Raw genomic sequence first — 16,684 nt, forward strand, 5'->3', positions numbered from 1 at the left:
ATCAAAATGGAGCACAAGTTTTAAAATTCTCATAAATGAGAATTCTCATAAATGGGGGACACAGCAACATTAGGGCAGGAGTCACACTGAAGTCACACTATGATTTCAGAGGGTCTGGTTTGAAACTCAGAGCCTCACAACTGCCATAAAAATAATACAAGGATTGAGGACAAGCAGTTCTTTCCCAGGGCTTCTTCTCATAGAGTCATGAAAACTAAGTGTTTGCACTCACTTCTGCGGCACGTGGAAAACCGTCAGGATCCCGCAATACTTACAGGAGTCAGAAATACACCATAAAATCAAATCCGTCATGCTGCTTCTGGAAAGATGGAACAGACCTACTTTTCCTACTTCTCCCACTAGATACAAGTGCAAATTCTGGACGTGATCGAGAAAAGAAACACAAGAAACCTGAAAGTCAGCAAGAGGAAGGCAGACGGGCTGGAGAACTTGGGACCAGAGGGCAAGAAAAATGAGGAATACAACTAAAAAGCCTCTAGGAAGACCAAAAAAGGGGAAAAGAGAAGACAAAAATGACCAATTCCGGAATGTAATAGGAGATACTACCACGGACCACAGAGACGTTGAAGGGAGCGTGAGAGGGGCGCCTGGGTAGTTCAGTGGATTGAACATCCGAACCTTTATTTCAGTTCGGGTCTTGATCTCAGGGGTGTGAGTTTGAGCCTGCATTAGAAAAAAAAAAATAGTAAGGAAATACTTAAGAAAATACTCTTAACAACTTTACCACATGAATTTGACATCTTTGACAAAATGGACCAATTCCTCAAAAAAACACAAACTACCACAACTTGCCAATATGAAATAGTTCATTTGAATAGCCCTGTAGCTATTAGACATTGAATTCATAATTTTAAATTATGAATTAGAAATTTGCAGGCCCAGATGGTTTGACTGGAGAATTTCTTATAAAAAGGAATTAGGGGCGCCCGGGTGGCTCAGTGGGTTAGAGCCTCTCCCTTCGGCTCGGGTCGTGATCCCAGGGTCCTGGGATCGAGCCCTGCGTCGGGCTCTCTGCTCAGCAGGTAGCCTGCTTCCTCCTCTCTCTCTGCCTGCTTCTCTGCCTACTTGTGCTCTCTGTCTGTCAAATAAATTAAAAAAAAAGGAATTAATAGCATTTGTACGCAACTTATGTCAAACAACAAAAGAGGAGGGATTCCTTTGATGAAACTATTATTATTAGTCCACACCAAAATCAAAGAAAATTTTAAAAAAACATTATATACCAATATCTTTCAAGAATTTAAACACAAAAATCCTTAATAACAATAAAATATGGCAAATAGGATCCAACACTCTATGTATAAAAATATATACCACAGCCACGTAGGGTTATTCCAGGGATGCAAAATTGATGTAATAATTGAAAATCAATCCATTTAATCCACCATATTAACAAAATAAAGAAAAAAAATCATCAGTACAGAAAAGGTATCTTCATCAAACATTCATGATAAAAACTCAAAAACACTGAAGTAGAGAGGAATTTCCTCACTTTAGTGAATATCACTTAAAAAAAAAAAAAAAACTAGTGTCAACATTATCCTTAATGGAGAAATACTAAATACTCTCCCTCAAATTGGGAATAAGGCAAGTTTGTCCCGTCTCACCACTGTTACTCAACGGTATTGGAAGATCTAATCAGTGCAATAATGCAAGAAAAGAAAAAGAAAAGGCATACTTATTGGAAAGGGAAAGATTAGTTTAATTTTAGCCCTGGGTTAGTCCCGTTTGCATATATTATGTATGTGACATAATTGCCTACACAGAAAACCCCAAGGAATCTACAAAAATAATGTATAGAATTAATAAGTGAGTTCAGCAAGGTCACAGGATACAAGATGCACACACAAAAATCAATTTTATTTCTACACACTAGCCATAAACACTGGCACAGAAACTAAAAATACAATACTATTTATAATCATTCAAAAATTGAATATTTGGGTGTAAATCTAACAAACCAAATTCAAGACTCAAATAGTAAAAAAGATTACACTACACTAGGGATGCCTGGGTGGCCCAGCTGGCTAAGCATCTGACTCTTCGTTTCAGCTCAGGTTATGATCTCACTGTCCTGGGACTAAGCCCTGAGCCAGGCTCCATGGTGAGTGTGGAGTCTGCTTGAGAGTCTCTCCTCCCTCCCCACACCCCTCCGCTTGCTCATGCTTGCTTGAACACTCTCTCTCTCTCTCTCTCTCTCAATCAATCAAATAAGTAAATAAATAAAATCTTTTTTCAAAATTAGACATTAAAAAATTAAATTATACGACACTGACGAAAGAAGTCAAGATCTAAGTAAATGGATAAATATCCCACGTATACGGATGGGATGACTCGGCATAGAAAAGATGTCAATTCTCCTAAAAATCTCCTAAAAGATGTCAATTCTCCTAATTCCTGTCAAAATTGCAGTAAGATTCTTACGGATACAGAGAAAATTACTAAAAATTTATATAGAATGGTAGAAGAACCAGAAGAGTTAAAACAATTTTGAAAAAGAATAAAGTGGGGAAAACCAGCCTACCCAACTTACAGATGTACTATATGTACTATATGTACTATATAGATATAGTAACTGAAACACTCTGTGCACTGGCAGAGGGATAGACACTTAGATCAGTGGAACACAGGAGAGAACCCAGAAATGCATCCTCACAAATACTATTGTGTAGAACTTATTTTGGCAAAGACACAAAAGCAAGTCAAGGGAGAATGGTAGGATTTTCAGAAAGCGGCTGGTGCTGCAGCCATTAACCACCCATAGGAAAAAAAAATTCAGTCTCAACTTAAGGCTTACACCGCATGCAAATACTAACTTAAAATAGATCATAAACTTAAATGTAAAATATAAAACTCTAAAACTTTTAGAAAAAAATGCAGGATAAAATCCTTGGGATGTAGGGATGATTAGCAAAGAGTTCTTAGTTTCTTTTGACAGCAAAGGAATGATCCATAAAAGGAAAAATTGGTAGGGACTCCTGGGTTGGGTTTAGTTGGTTAAACATTAACTTTCTCTCTCAAATAAATAAGTAAAATCTTTTTAAAAAATTAGTAAATTGAACTTCATCCAAACAAAAACTTTTTCCTCTGTGAAAGACCGTATTAAGATGATGAAAATACAGGGGCGCCTGGGTGGCTCAGTGGGTTAAAGCCTCTGCCTTCGGCTCAGGTCATGATCCCAGGGTCCTGGGATCGAGCCCCGCATCGGGCTCTCTGCTCAGCAGGGAGCCTGCTTCCTCCTCTCTCTCTCTGCCTACTTGTAATCTCTGTCTGTCAAATAAATAAATAAAAAATCTAAAAAAAAAAAAAAAAAAAAAAAAAAATGATGAAAATACAAGCTACAGACTGGGAGAAATATTTGCAAGCCATACTCTAGAATATATTTAGAAGTCTCAAAACTCAATAAAAAATGAAAAAGGAATCTGATAAAAACATGGTCAGAAAACATGAAGTGACATTTCACCAAAGAACTTCTATAGATGGCAAATAAGCACATGGAAAGTTGTTCAAAATCTTTAGTCATTAGGGAGATGTAAATTAAAACAACAATTTAATACCACTTTGCACTGTCCAAATAGCTAACATTAAAACAATAGTAACATCAAATCCTAGAAATGATGTGGAGAAACTCATGCATTGCTGGTGGGAATGTAAAATGGTAAGATCACCATGGAAACAGTTTGGCAGTTTTTTAAAAAACTAAACATGTAACTACCACAAAACCCAGCAACTGCCTTCCTGGCCAATTTATCCCAGGAGGAATGAAGACTCATGTTCACGGGAAAAACCTGCACATGAATATTTATAGCAACTTCATTTGTAATAGCCAAAAGCTAGAAATCACCCAGATGTCTTTTAATGCATGAACTATTAAACAATGACATAATAATAATAATGCCATGAAATGATATTCAACAATAAAGAGGAATGTAATAACCTGGATTGATCTCCAGAGAATTTTGTTGCGTGAAGAAAAGCCAATCCCAAAACATTACGTAGTAGATGGTTCTTGAACCGTATCTAATATTAAGATAACACTTTTGAAATTTAAAAAAATGACAGAAATGGAGATGAGTGGTCGATGGTGGTTATAAGGGAGTCAGCAGTCGGAGGAAGCAGGCCTGGTTATAAAAGGGCAGCAGAAGGGATCTTTGTGGAGATGGAAATGCTCTGCATCTTGACTGTACCAACATCAATACCCCAGGTGTGATACCACAACAGAATTTTGCAGGATGTTTCCTACTAAGGGAAACTGGGAAAAGGGTACTTGAGATCTCTCTGTATTATTTCTTCTAACTACATGTGACTCTACAGCTATATAAAAAATTTAATTAAAAAATAAAAGTTGCATAATTAAAACAGAGTAGTTTCTATTCAAAAGAGTACATTTTTTCAGGTAACAGATATAAACATCTTGTGCATATTGCTTCACATACAGGAGTCTGGTTCATATGAACATTTCTCCACATAATGCAAATATTCAATAACAAAAGTACTAAGCTAGAGCAAAGGTTCATTTGCTGCAAAAGTTGGGTACTCAGAGATTTCAGTGGTTTGAGTGGGAAAAGTTAACAAGCTGTATGATTTCAAAATCTTTGAATACTTTTCAACAACACAGGGCTCTTTCCTGATTCCCAAACTGTGCAATTCCACAGTACTCAGTGTACAAGTCTACTGAGAACGGCAGGTCAATGAAAAGGACCTTAAAATGATGCTTTCTCCTTTTCCCCCACTTTGTGAAATGAAATTTGAAAAACACCCATAAATCTATTACTTAAATTTTTAGGGAGTCCAATTTTGTAATGCTTCGCTCAAGGACAAAAGACTTCTCAAAGCAACAGGACACTATGCTGTTACATAACTGTCCCAAAACACCTCTATCATTTTGTTCTTTATTACCTTCTGCTTTTTTCTCTTTTAACACCTCAGCGAGAAACATTTATCTGGGCCATTTGCATGCTCATATGGAGACTTTTAAAAAAGAAAAGCTTAAAAAAAAAAAAAAAAACCTAAGTAAATTCAGCACCGTATCTTGAATCCCCCCGAACTCCACCTTCTTTGGAAATCTTATGAGCTTAATATTTTTCATGAACACTGAAAGCACATTATAAAGCTGTCTATTGTCAGTCAAGCATTTCTACATTTTGTCTTAGTAGGCCTAAGAGTTACCATAGTTACTAATTAAAGCCTGTGTCCTGAATGCATTAGTCCATAGCAAAGAAATAGTTTATATTCCGTAAAATGCTTTGTTCTAAATAAATTAAGAGAATATGCTGGGTGCATTAAATCTCATTGCAAATAAAATTAATGCACCTCTTATTAAACTCTTTATTGAAGTATTTTAATCTAGCCTCGTAATTACCAGTCTTTCACCTTTGACTGGCTCAATCTAAAATACGGCTAAAATGTTGTCTCTCTCTTCTTTGTTTTTAAAGTATAGCATGCTTGTTACTCTTATAATCTACAGTGTCCTGGATCCAGAATCACATCTCTAGCAAAGTTCAGTGCATTTTACTATTAAAGTCAGATTTAAATGTTAATGATATTTTATAAAGTGATTTTACTGTAACAATTTTCAAAGTATATTCAAATTATGACAAGAGGATTTTTCTAGAAAACAATATGTAGTTTCTAATTATATAGTACTTGAGACAATATGAAAAAGTCAAGGCAGCTTGTCTTTTTTCTAACTTCCATGCAATACACTGAATTTTCACATAAATTTATCTAAAATTAGAAAGTTAATTTCTTTTTAAAATCCTTATTTTCTATCTGTAGACATTTTAAATGTTTATAGTGACAGTGTAATAGAGTTGTTAAAAATAAAAATAGAAAGAATTTAAATGTCTTTTATCCCTACAATAGTTATACTGTTTTAACATTTTTAAAAAATATCCTAAATGTCAACAAGTCACTTGTGTGTGAAGATATAAGTAATTTTACAATGATTTTTATCCATTTTCTATTTACTTAAACTTGGTTAATACATTATCCAAATAATCCTATACTTTCATAATAGTGCTATAACAAAAATCAGAGAAAAATAATGTTTTCACAACACCTAATGCACATCTTATAGAATGAATCCCACATCCATCTCTGAGTGATACAAATTTCACATGTTAATATTGAGACAAACAACAAGAAGTAATTAATAGAAAAGAACACCTGTGGAACTCTTCACCTAAATGTCTTACACTAGACAATAGAAGACTTAGAAGCACCTCAAATCCATACAACCAGCACCATTATCTTTCCCATTTAAACCTGTCTTCTTGTACTATTTCTTTATTAATTTAGGGAACCCCACCTACCCATTTAAGCCTGAATGTAGAAATGTTTTCCTCTACCTAACCACTCCCTCCTCCTGGACACCCACACACTGGCACACACACATCTCCATCCAATGGGTAACAAATGTTTTGGAAGTCTTTCTTCTGTCATTTTTCTCTCCATTCTGTTCCCATTGTCATGGTTCAAATTTATTTTCTCTCTCTTTCTCTCACATATAATAGTCTCCTACCTGTTCTCCCCATCTCCAAATCGGTCCTTCACAAACTCATTCTCCACCTTATTCTCTGGTCACCTTTACACCATATTATATCTCTGCTTAAGACCCTTCCATTCATTGGTGCATTGATTAAATTAGTACTTCCTGAGGCCTCTAATGATCAGCACTTAGAAACACTAAGTCTGCAACGAGTATGACACTTTGCACCATCCTTGTCATCCTCAGGCACATCTAGGGTTCTCCATGTTCCCTTAAAGCCTTCCTCAGTGCCATCTCTCTTTGCTGTAGCCCCTCATGTGTCAGCCCACCCTAGCACTGCTGTAGGTCCCCAGAAACCAGCCTCCATGACCAACATGACTTAGGTGATGAGTAAGATTTTAATGACTAACTCAAAGAAAAATTCTATGTAGTCAAATGGAAATAGCAGAGAAGGAAACTGATACATGATAGAAAATGCTTCAAAAAAGAGGTACAAATTAAGTAAGAAAGGAATTTAAAGGGTGAAGAATAACTCCCAGGAGCTCCTTCCCAAAGCCCTGGGTAATTCCAATGCCTGGTAGCTTGGGGAAAACCTTAGTAGAAACTCTGAACTACAAGACAAAGACCCAAAGCTTTGTGATAAACAAATGGCCTTTTATTTCTAGTATTGGTCTCCATTTTATCCCTTTCCACTGTCCTCCATTCAACCAAGAATCCACACTCTCTGATACGTGACCCCTCCTCCCAAATTTCATGCTGTCTGCTGACCCTGCTCCTTTGCCCATCCTGGTTGGTTTCTCAGCCTGAGCTCCCCACCCTATATGTACCCAAAGATTTCCTCTTCCTTTTCAAGGCTCTGCTCATCTGACCCAGTGAAGATTTCCTTTATCATCTGCCTGTCCACCAGCCACATGCAAAGGACACTGGGGTCACTCTTTCTATGCTTTCCTATTTTACATATAAAACTGGCTTCTCAAGTACATGGTGGAATTATCTCATTGGAAGACAATTTGGTAATCTTTCATGGAAATACACCTGCTTGCTCATTTCTTTTCTCCTTTCTCTTGAATTCTCCCTAACTAACAAAAAAATATGGTCAGTGAAAAGACAAAGATTTATGTGAAAAATGTTATTTCAGTTTCACTAAAAATACTATAACTTAAATATAAAGGAATGCCTAAATCAATTGGGAACACTTAAATGATAAAATGGGGAAATAAAGGGCCAGAGAACGTTTAATTGCATGAGGAAAATATTAACTTTAAGGAAGTAAATCTGAATATAAAATTTTATAAACAACTTTCTTTTTAAGTGTTAAAAATATGCATATTTAAAAGATTAAAATAAAATATGTCAAAACGTGATAGTGGTTATTGCTGGATAATAAGTTTGTGGGTAAACTGTATTTTTTCTCTTGGTATATTTTCCAATGACTTTGTATCAGGTTAATTAATTAAAAACTGTATAAAAAGATAATATTTTTAAAGTAAATTATCGAATTACCAGATTGGTAGGCTGAACTCATCCATCCATCCATCCAACTATTCACTCATCATTGAAAAAGGTCGTTCCAATGGTTTTGCGCAGACATAACCTTAGTTATGCCTTGTTTCTGCCCCGACCACTGAAATGAATGGTTCCGGGGTCTTCAGTCCTGGCTTATCAGCCAGAGAAAGACTGTCTCCAGATAGCAGATAGCATGCTTTCAGAAACTGGACACACAGAAGGGAAAATTATTAGCTCTCATAAATGAATGCACATCGCATAAACTTTGAAAGCTTGCCCTGCTACAGAAGTGGAACTGTAACTTGCTAATGACCTTCAGAAATAAGATATTCATTATCTCCGTGTCATACTGACATTTTACTTATTATTGGGGGGAAAACTCACTTTCAAAAAGCCACTGAAAAAATCCCTTAGAAAAATTTTATTAAATTCTATGTAAAACCAATTTCCCCTAACTTGTATTGATGTTTCCTTTTTTCATTTACTTTGTTGATTATCCTTAGGGACATTTTGGGACAGAGGTTTGTGTGTTTAAAGCACAGAAGAGGATGCTATAAAGTCCCCTGAATACTGATCTTGGGCAAGAATTTTTTCCATTGATTCTCAGAGCTCTTGAGCTATAAGATTGGGATAATATCCCATCCCTCCACCCTACGGATATGGGAATTCTAAAGACTTCTGAACTGTAAAAATGAATGAACTGCAGGTAAGGTTTAACATTGATATTCACTGAAAACTGTTTTATAATCATTATGCTGGAAGGAGAAGAAACGGCATTGCCCACATCATACAACACCAGCCCTGTGGAGTTTCCAGATGCTCTTAGCCTGAGAACGTATTTTTTAAGTACTGAACTTTTAGTTACCTGGATGCAAGGAAGTTCAAAAAACTGTCACCACTTTGACTGAAACTGTTATTTCTTTTTCCTTGAAGCCATCAGCCACTGTCTATCATCTATACCCTCAATCGAGAGATCTTACAGGACAGCTGCCAAAGACATATACAGAAGCATTTCTTGCTAAAAAACAGTGCGGCGGTTAACTTCTCTCAATGGCAGCTCCATTAGCTTTCTGACTGAGTACGAAAAAAGAGAGAGAAAAAGAAAAAGACTTTCTCTCCCTCCCTCCCTCCCTCTCTCTTTCTTTTACAGGCTGAGCGACTTCTAAAGAGATTTCTTCAGTAAGCTTACCAAGAGGCAAAATAATAACTTTACAAGTCTTGGTGTCACTCATAAAGAAACTGAAATCCTTGTGTGTTTCAGCATTTTATCACTTAAAGACAGTTGAAAGTTTTGTTCATTGCTCTAGACATTATTTTCTTTTGCTAGCTGTCATTTTCATAGGGGGAGCACTAATGCATGGTGTCTGAGAGAGAGAAAAAAAATCCATACAGTTCTTGCCGGTAGCCAACAAACCTCACAAATCTTCAAACTGAGTTTCAGATTAAAGTGATCTGTCTCCCAGAGATTCGTTCTCCGGAAATGAAGCCTCAAATCCGTGTCTGTGAAAGAACATAGACCCGTGGAGGGAAAGCATGGCTCATTTCTTCCCGCCCGCGTGGCTCCTGCCCGCGTGGTTCCTGTGAAGACAGTAGCCCAAAGCTTTGGGAAAGCTGAAAAGCACGCTGTCACCGGAGTCCTTGGTCTTCCAGGAACAGGGCAAAAGGACAAAGAGAAAAACAATGTAGCATAATAGTCAGAACTGAAGGTTGCAACACTTGCTTGCTGTGTGACTCATGGCCGTTCATTTACCTTCTCTGTGAGCAGTTCCCCATGTAGAAAATAAAGCGGACACTGTTGCTTAATGCTTTCCAAACTCGAGAGGGAATTGGATCAAACAGCAAATTCCATTTCATGAAGCCCTTTGAGGTCTTTCAGAATAGTAAATCTCCAAGTACAAAGTATCATGAAAAGCAGAATGACAGCTGAGCAGTCACCTGGAAGGGGATAGAAGGAAGAAGTGTGTGGTTTTCTCTTTCTGAGAATGTTCTGTGAACTGAGGCTTTAAATGGAGACAAAGGGTGTACTTTTGTAGTGAGAAAATCAAAGGTGAAGGCAATGGATTTTCATTTTATAAATCACAAATGAGGCAGCCACAGAGCTGCAGGCCTTCCCAGTAAAGGAAGCAAATACTGCATCAGCCACTTGAAAATTCCAAACTCTCTCATGGCTCTAATGTGTTGTCTGTAGTCTGGTTTGTTCTTGCAAATGGCTTTCACTAGGTTTCAGAGATTCGAGAGATTTTTAATTGAAGAAAACATGCCTCCGTGGACAAAAGCTTGCTTCTTTACCACACACACACACACACACACACACACACACACACACACACACACTTTTCTTGCCCTTTCCATACATACTTTTCTTACTCTACATACAATTCATTTCACATTTCCTTCTAGAGATCTCTACTACACAACAGTTAAAAATATGTTCAGAGTCCCAGTCTCGTGTGGAGCAGAGATGACAATTCATAACAAGGATCAACCATTTCCTTGTCTTAAAAGTCTCCTATGTTTTGCCTCCCTCTCCCCCTCTTCCCCTGTGTTCATCTGTTTTGCTTCGTAAATGTTGAATCTGTATTATACTTTAGCAAGACACATAATTTCCCAGGCCTCAATATTTCCTGCAAGCATAGTTTAACCAGGTGAATTCCAAAACTACAACCTCCTCTGGTTATTTGTGATTCAAATGCATACAGATGTTTTTTCGAATCACATTTTCAGAAGATACACCCCCACTACCAATATGTATATTCACATTAATGTATGCTATTCTACAACTGCACTTTTTCGGGTTTGTGTTAAAACAACACTCCTCCCCCCTCCAACCACAACAACAAAAAAGAACCCCTTCAGATAAGCAAAATATTGAAATCGACTGGTCATTTATGACCCCATTTGAGTGAGTTTATCAAATTCTAATTAAAGAGCACATCTACTCTTCTGCATTCTCTCTTTCCTTACTCATTAAAAAAGTAATTAGATCAATTAATTGTTTTAGTCACAAAATCAGAAATTACTGTATATTTATAGCAGGTCTGGTCATTGGAGAGATTTCCTTCAAAAGATTAAGAAATCTTTATATCTTAATGACTATTTTTCTCCTCATAATTTAATACTTATTCCCACCTCCCTGAAAGTAATGATCGTTGGCATAGAATGAACACACAAGAGCCTACACAATTAGACTGTGGTGTTTCAGGGATAGAGTATTTCATTTTTAGCCTTGGTCTTTATCTACATAGATCATACATAGATCAACGGGAAAAAATCAAATTTTATATCGCATGAGAAAAGAATAAGAGACAGAGCATCAGAGAGAGATGGCAATTTCAAGAATGAAAGGAATAGCTGTGTGAGGAAAAACATTATGGAAGGGCATTCATGATTGCCAACTCAGTCTTCAAAGAGAAATCAATTAATCAAGGGGATGAAATCATGGGTATGGATACCAGGTCTCTCCTTCAGGAGGGAATCAGACCAGCAATCAGGAAATCTTATTTTTCTATGGCCATGAGCAAGCTGGTCCATCACTGAAGCCCACTGCGTGCATTTCAGAATGATACCATGGGGGATACTCCCACATACCCTATAAAGATCTGTAAGAGAGTATGCAGATAGATAATACTTAGTATCATGTAATTATTATTTATAAGTACATATTAATGTAATCGACCTATTTCTCAATATGAAGAAAACAGGTAATTTCAGAGCTTAGGTAGTTACAGCCTAAGACAACCCCTTTATATCCAGTGAAAAAAATTGATTAGTCCTCTTATTACTTATCAATGGTTAAAAAAAAAATTATGTTTCTATCAGTATCCCAGAACCGTCATAACAAAATGCCACAAACCTTATGTTTAAAACAACAGAAATTTGTTCTCTCCCAGTGATGGAGCCCAGAGTCTGCAATGTCCATGTGGACAAAGCTGTTTCCTTCTCTGGGTGCAGAGGGAGAATCTGCTCCGTGAGTCTCTCCTGGCTTCTGCTGTCTGTTGGCAATCCTTGGTGTTGCTTGGTTAAAGGCAACGTACCTCCAATCTGTCTCTATCGTCACATGGTGTTCTCCCTGTGTGTGTGTGTGTGTGTGTGTGTGTGTGTGTGTGTGTGTGTTTATCTGTATCTCATCTTTTTCTTTTAGTCTGTCTATAACAAAAACCCGACAAGTTAGTGAGACAGCTAGCCTGAGGTCATGTGCTCGTTGGTGGGAGAGCGTGGATTCAAGTATACATCAGGCTGATTGCAAAGATGGTGTTTTTAACTATCACTGGATCTAGTCAGTCCCAATTGGAAGGAGAGCCAAAAACAGGAGGGGGAAGAGAATGTGCTGGAATGGGAAGATAATGAAAATTTAACCCCATTTGCACAGTAACTCTTGCAACAGTGTAGATTCAATAAAATTATACTGAAAGTATTCCCTTTCTGAAACATTAAAACGGGCCAGCATCCGTTACTGGCATGGGTAAAACATCCTATTTGCAAGCAACATCATGGAAGCCATTAGCCCAAAAACAGACTTTAAGCTCCATGAGTACAAGGGACTATTTAGTTTAACACCAGTTTCGGGATTTGGCACTGTGACTTCAGCGCTGCCACCTAACAGCTAAATACCTCACATTTCGCGAGAACTCACTAGGAGCCAGATCCTGTAATAAATGCTTTCCTTGCGTTATTTCATTTTGTCACTCACATGAATGCTGTGAGGGTTGTTATCCCTCCTTGTACATTAGGAAACAGAGGGTTAGCAAAAGATAAGTTAACGTCCAAGGTTATAAAGCTCAGAAGTGTGCCATGGGGTTATCCAGCCCAGGGAAGATCCATTACTAACCTTCACACTTTGGGTAACGGAAAGGACAGGACACATTCACCAGCTGTCCAGACATACCACTAACATCTATGCAATTAAGTCCTTCCAGAATAGTTGGGAATCTTGGACCTGACAGTAACCACGGACAACTGCCTAGTGTCATCACTGAGAATAACAGTAAGTAGAAGGCTAATGACTTTGGACCTAGATTTTCCTCCATAGAGCCATTCTCCCGGCAAGCAACCCATGAAGGACAGAAATTTCTGGCATACACATTTTGAATTCCTAAGAGAACGATCCACACAGAAAACAAAACCAAAAGTGTAGATTCTATTTCATTAGTAAGAACATTTTTGAGAGTTCTCAAGTGAACAGATTCTTTCAAGTTTGCGACGCACAAGTATCTGGCTTTCTCAGCAAACTGGCTCTTCACATTTGGGAAGCATGCCTTGAAGAAGGTTGATTAAAACAGAAATAAAAGAACAACCGGTAATATCAGTAATCTTGATAATCATACAGCAGATGGTAGCCTCTTAACGGAGACCGTCAAAACAGCACGCCACATGTCCCCCAGATCATCTTAAACGGAGCAGAACTAGCTACCACAAGCAGAGCGGCTTTGAGGGTACACAGGGATGTCAGAGCAGCCTCCATTTCTGACTCTGCACACCGAGTTCTCCATCCACACTTCCTGCCAGCAAAGCGTACCATCCACGTTATACGGGATGATGGGTACGTTCTCTCTGCTCTGTAGGTCAACTCATTAGACACGTTGCCTCTAAGTATCACTGCATTTACAGCTAGGACACATGCAATCATCACAGTAACAGCTAAAATGTATTGAGTGTTTACTACGTACTAGTACTAGACTACCGTGTACTGCATACGCAGTATTGCGTACTGTGCCGAGCCCGACACGTGTTATCCCATTTAGTCTTCAGAACAGCCCAGCGATGTTAATACACTGATTAACTGTTCAGTAGAAGAGGAACGTGGAGATGGCAGTGGTTAAGTTAGTTGCACAAAATCAAACCCAAGCTCAACTCTCTTATTCCTTTTCATTTTCTCTTAAGCCCTACGCTCTGCTGAACCATATTTGGTGGGCAGGGACTACTCAGCAATGGATAATTTTGGAGGCAAAAAGGAGTGGCACAGAGTTAACTCTGCCATCTTGACACCATACGACGTCTGTGTCAGACAGAGATCATGACTGGGGACAGTCCCCCCCCCCCCAAGCCAGAGAGACCTGAATGGAGAGATTATTGACAGATGGATTGGTAGCGTTAACGGACAACAGAAAGGAGGCCTATGTTCGCAAAGACTAGTCCCAGAGGGAAACCAAGGCTAGAGGAAGATAGAAAGAAAACACTATTTCTGGAGCCAGTGAAAACAAGAACCGCAGAAGAGTTACAGCTGTACAAGGTCCAGGCACTGGAGGAGAAAAGAACAAGGACTAACTACCCTGATCTCACTCTCTCCTTTTTTTCCCCAATGATTCGCCAGTGCTTCTCACTGGCAAAGCCAACTGAAAGCCATTCACCAAGGGAGCCCAGGTGACACAGTCTTTAGAAGCCAAACTCTTGAGGAACACAGCACAGCACACACAGTGGAAAATGGATCTACGGAGGCACACCAACACCATTGTACATAAAGGATCTGGAGAACGTTCTCCTACCCCACACTGAGGTTGATGCCAATGTTCTAAGTCTGAAAGGAACCTGATAAGTAATCAAATACACTGACCACTTTTCAGTTGGTAGCCTTCAAAATGACCATACCTTTCTGCCCTCCACAATTTTTGCCCCCTTAGATAATGCACATACGTTAACTAAACACCACCGGTGAGCAATATTTCAGAAGGACTTAAAATACGCCTACAGCAGAAGGAATCTCCCCACCTTGAAAATGTCACCCCAGACTTCCTGGTTGTGTTCTTCCAGACGCTGCTGCCCACTGGTTCCACATTTCCAAAGTGGGCTGGTATAAACTCCCTCATGTTTCAAGTTTCAGAAACTCCAGAAATCAAGCTCTACAAAACTGAGGTCAGGCGTAGGGATCCAATCATAGCGGAAACATGAAAGCTACGTGGAATGAAGAGTTGTATGAGGTGGGCTGGGTGGGCAGAAGCTGAGAGGGAGAAATTACGTTAAACACCGACTAAAGCAAGCAATGATACATACCAAATTGTGGCCTAATCAGGTGTGGAACCCTGATGCTGCTAGAGACCGAGATAAACCAAATGAGAGCGATAGAAGAATCTTTTAGGAATCTGTCTACCAAGAGTCAGGTCAATTAATACTAAAATGGTGCTCGCCTTTTCAGGAGATTTAAAAATAGTTAAAATCAGTATTTACTCTTTTGCTTAGTAGTCAAACATTTTAAGTTAAAAGGGGCAATACATCAGTCCCTGAGACAGGTAAGCAATTAGGTACTGTTTCTAGAATATCCTCAATACTGATAGATTAAGAAAAAATAATGTCACTTTATTTGATCATGTCAGGCTTTTCTTTCAGTCTTGAGAATGGCCCAAAATAAGTTTTCATAGGGAAACTTAAATTTCCTGAAGCAATAGAACTGGGTAAATAAACAAAGCAAAGCAAATTGCCATTTGTAATATTACTTATTCCATTAGTCAGACACCTCTTAGGGAAACACTGAGAGCTATCCGTTGAAATTACACATGCCAACTTGGGCATTTTCTATGATCCATTAGGCTTTCTCCAGTAGAAAATTAATTATGCTGCCACTCCACAATTCTTTCCTGAAACACTTAAGCAGGTGCCAAGGATGCATTTGACACAATTCAGAGCACCATAAATGCCTTTAACTTAAGCATTTAAAATGTGGTGCACAAATGCGGACATGCTGTGGACTGAAATGCATGTAAGCGAAATTAACAACTTCTGAAAAGCAAAAACTTCAAATTTACTTGGGAACTTACATTGCAGCTAGTCCAAGGATGTATATGTTGCTGCTTCCCCCTCCCCCTGGGATTCAGATTTGCCTATTAATGTTGATTTTTTTTGAGATATTTTCTGGTAGATATTTGAAAGAACATTTGAAGACTAATGTGCCAATGCTCGCTCTTACTCTGAGGTCCCACAGCAAATCGACAGCATCATAATTTATTGTTTCCACATCATGTACCATGTTTATGTTTTATAAACTTTCTCAGAGGAGAAAATATCCATTTTTAATTTCAAATTATCATTAATGATCCAATGCCCTTCCTTCTCTACTTGTTTCTCCCATTAGAAAACCTTTGTAGAGCCCCATGTCAAGACTACTAAAGGAAAAGAATTTTTAGGAATTTGCTAGATCCCCTGTGAAAATTAGTTTTGAAATTTAGCATTATTTTTCAGGAGCAGTTGTTCTAGCATGTATGATTAGGAATCAAAAAATAAAATAAAATAAAATCCCCCTGAGTCCATTGCTATACCCCCCTCTGATTTTCTTTGTAATGCCAAGCTTTAAATCAAAGTCCAAACCTTTCTTTAAAAATGCAGACTTCCATTCTGAGGCAATTTTAAAAGGGCTAGACGTGGGGCATCTGGGTGGCTCAGTGGGTTAAAGCCTCTGCCTTCAGCTCTGGTCATGATCCTGGGGTCCTGGGATTGAGCCCCGTGTCAGGTTCTCTGCTCAGTGGGGAGCCTGCTTCCTCCTCTCTCTCTGCCTGCCTCTCTGCCTACTTGTGATCTCTCTCTGTCAAATAAATAAATAAAATCTTAAGGGAAAAAAGGGGGGGCTAGACATAGCGTGGCAGGCATGGAGAGCATTTAATGTTTTATGAAGCAGTGTGGTATCTCTTGCCTCACAGAACCTTCCAGCAATCTTTCTTTTTTTTTTTAAGACTTATTTAT

Source organism: Martes martes, assembly GCF_963455335.1.
Source record: "Martes martes genome assembly, chromosome: 6".
Lineage (NCBI taxonomy): Eukaryota > Metazoa > Chordata > Mammalia > Carnivora > Mustelidae > Martes > Martes martes.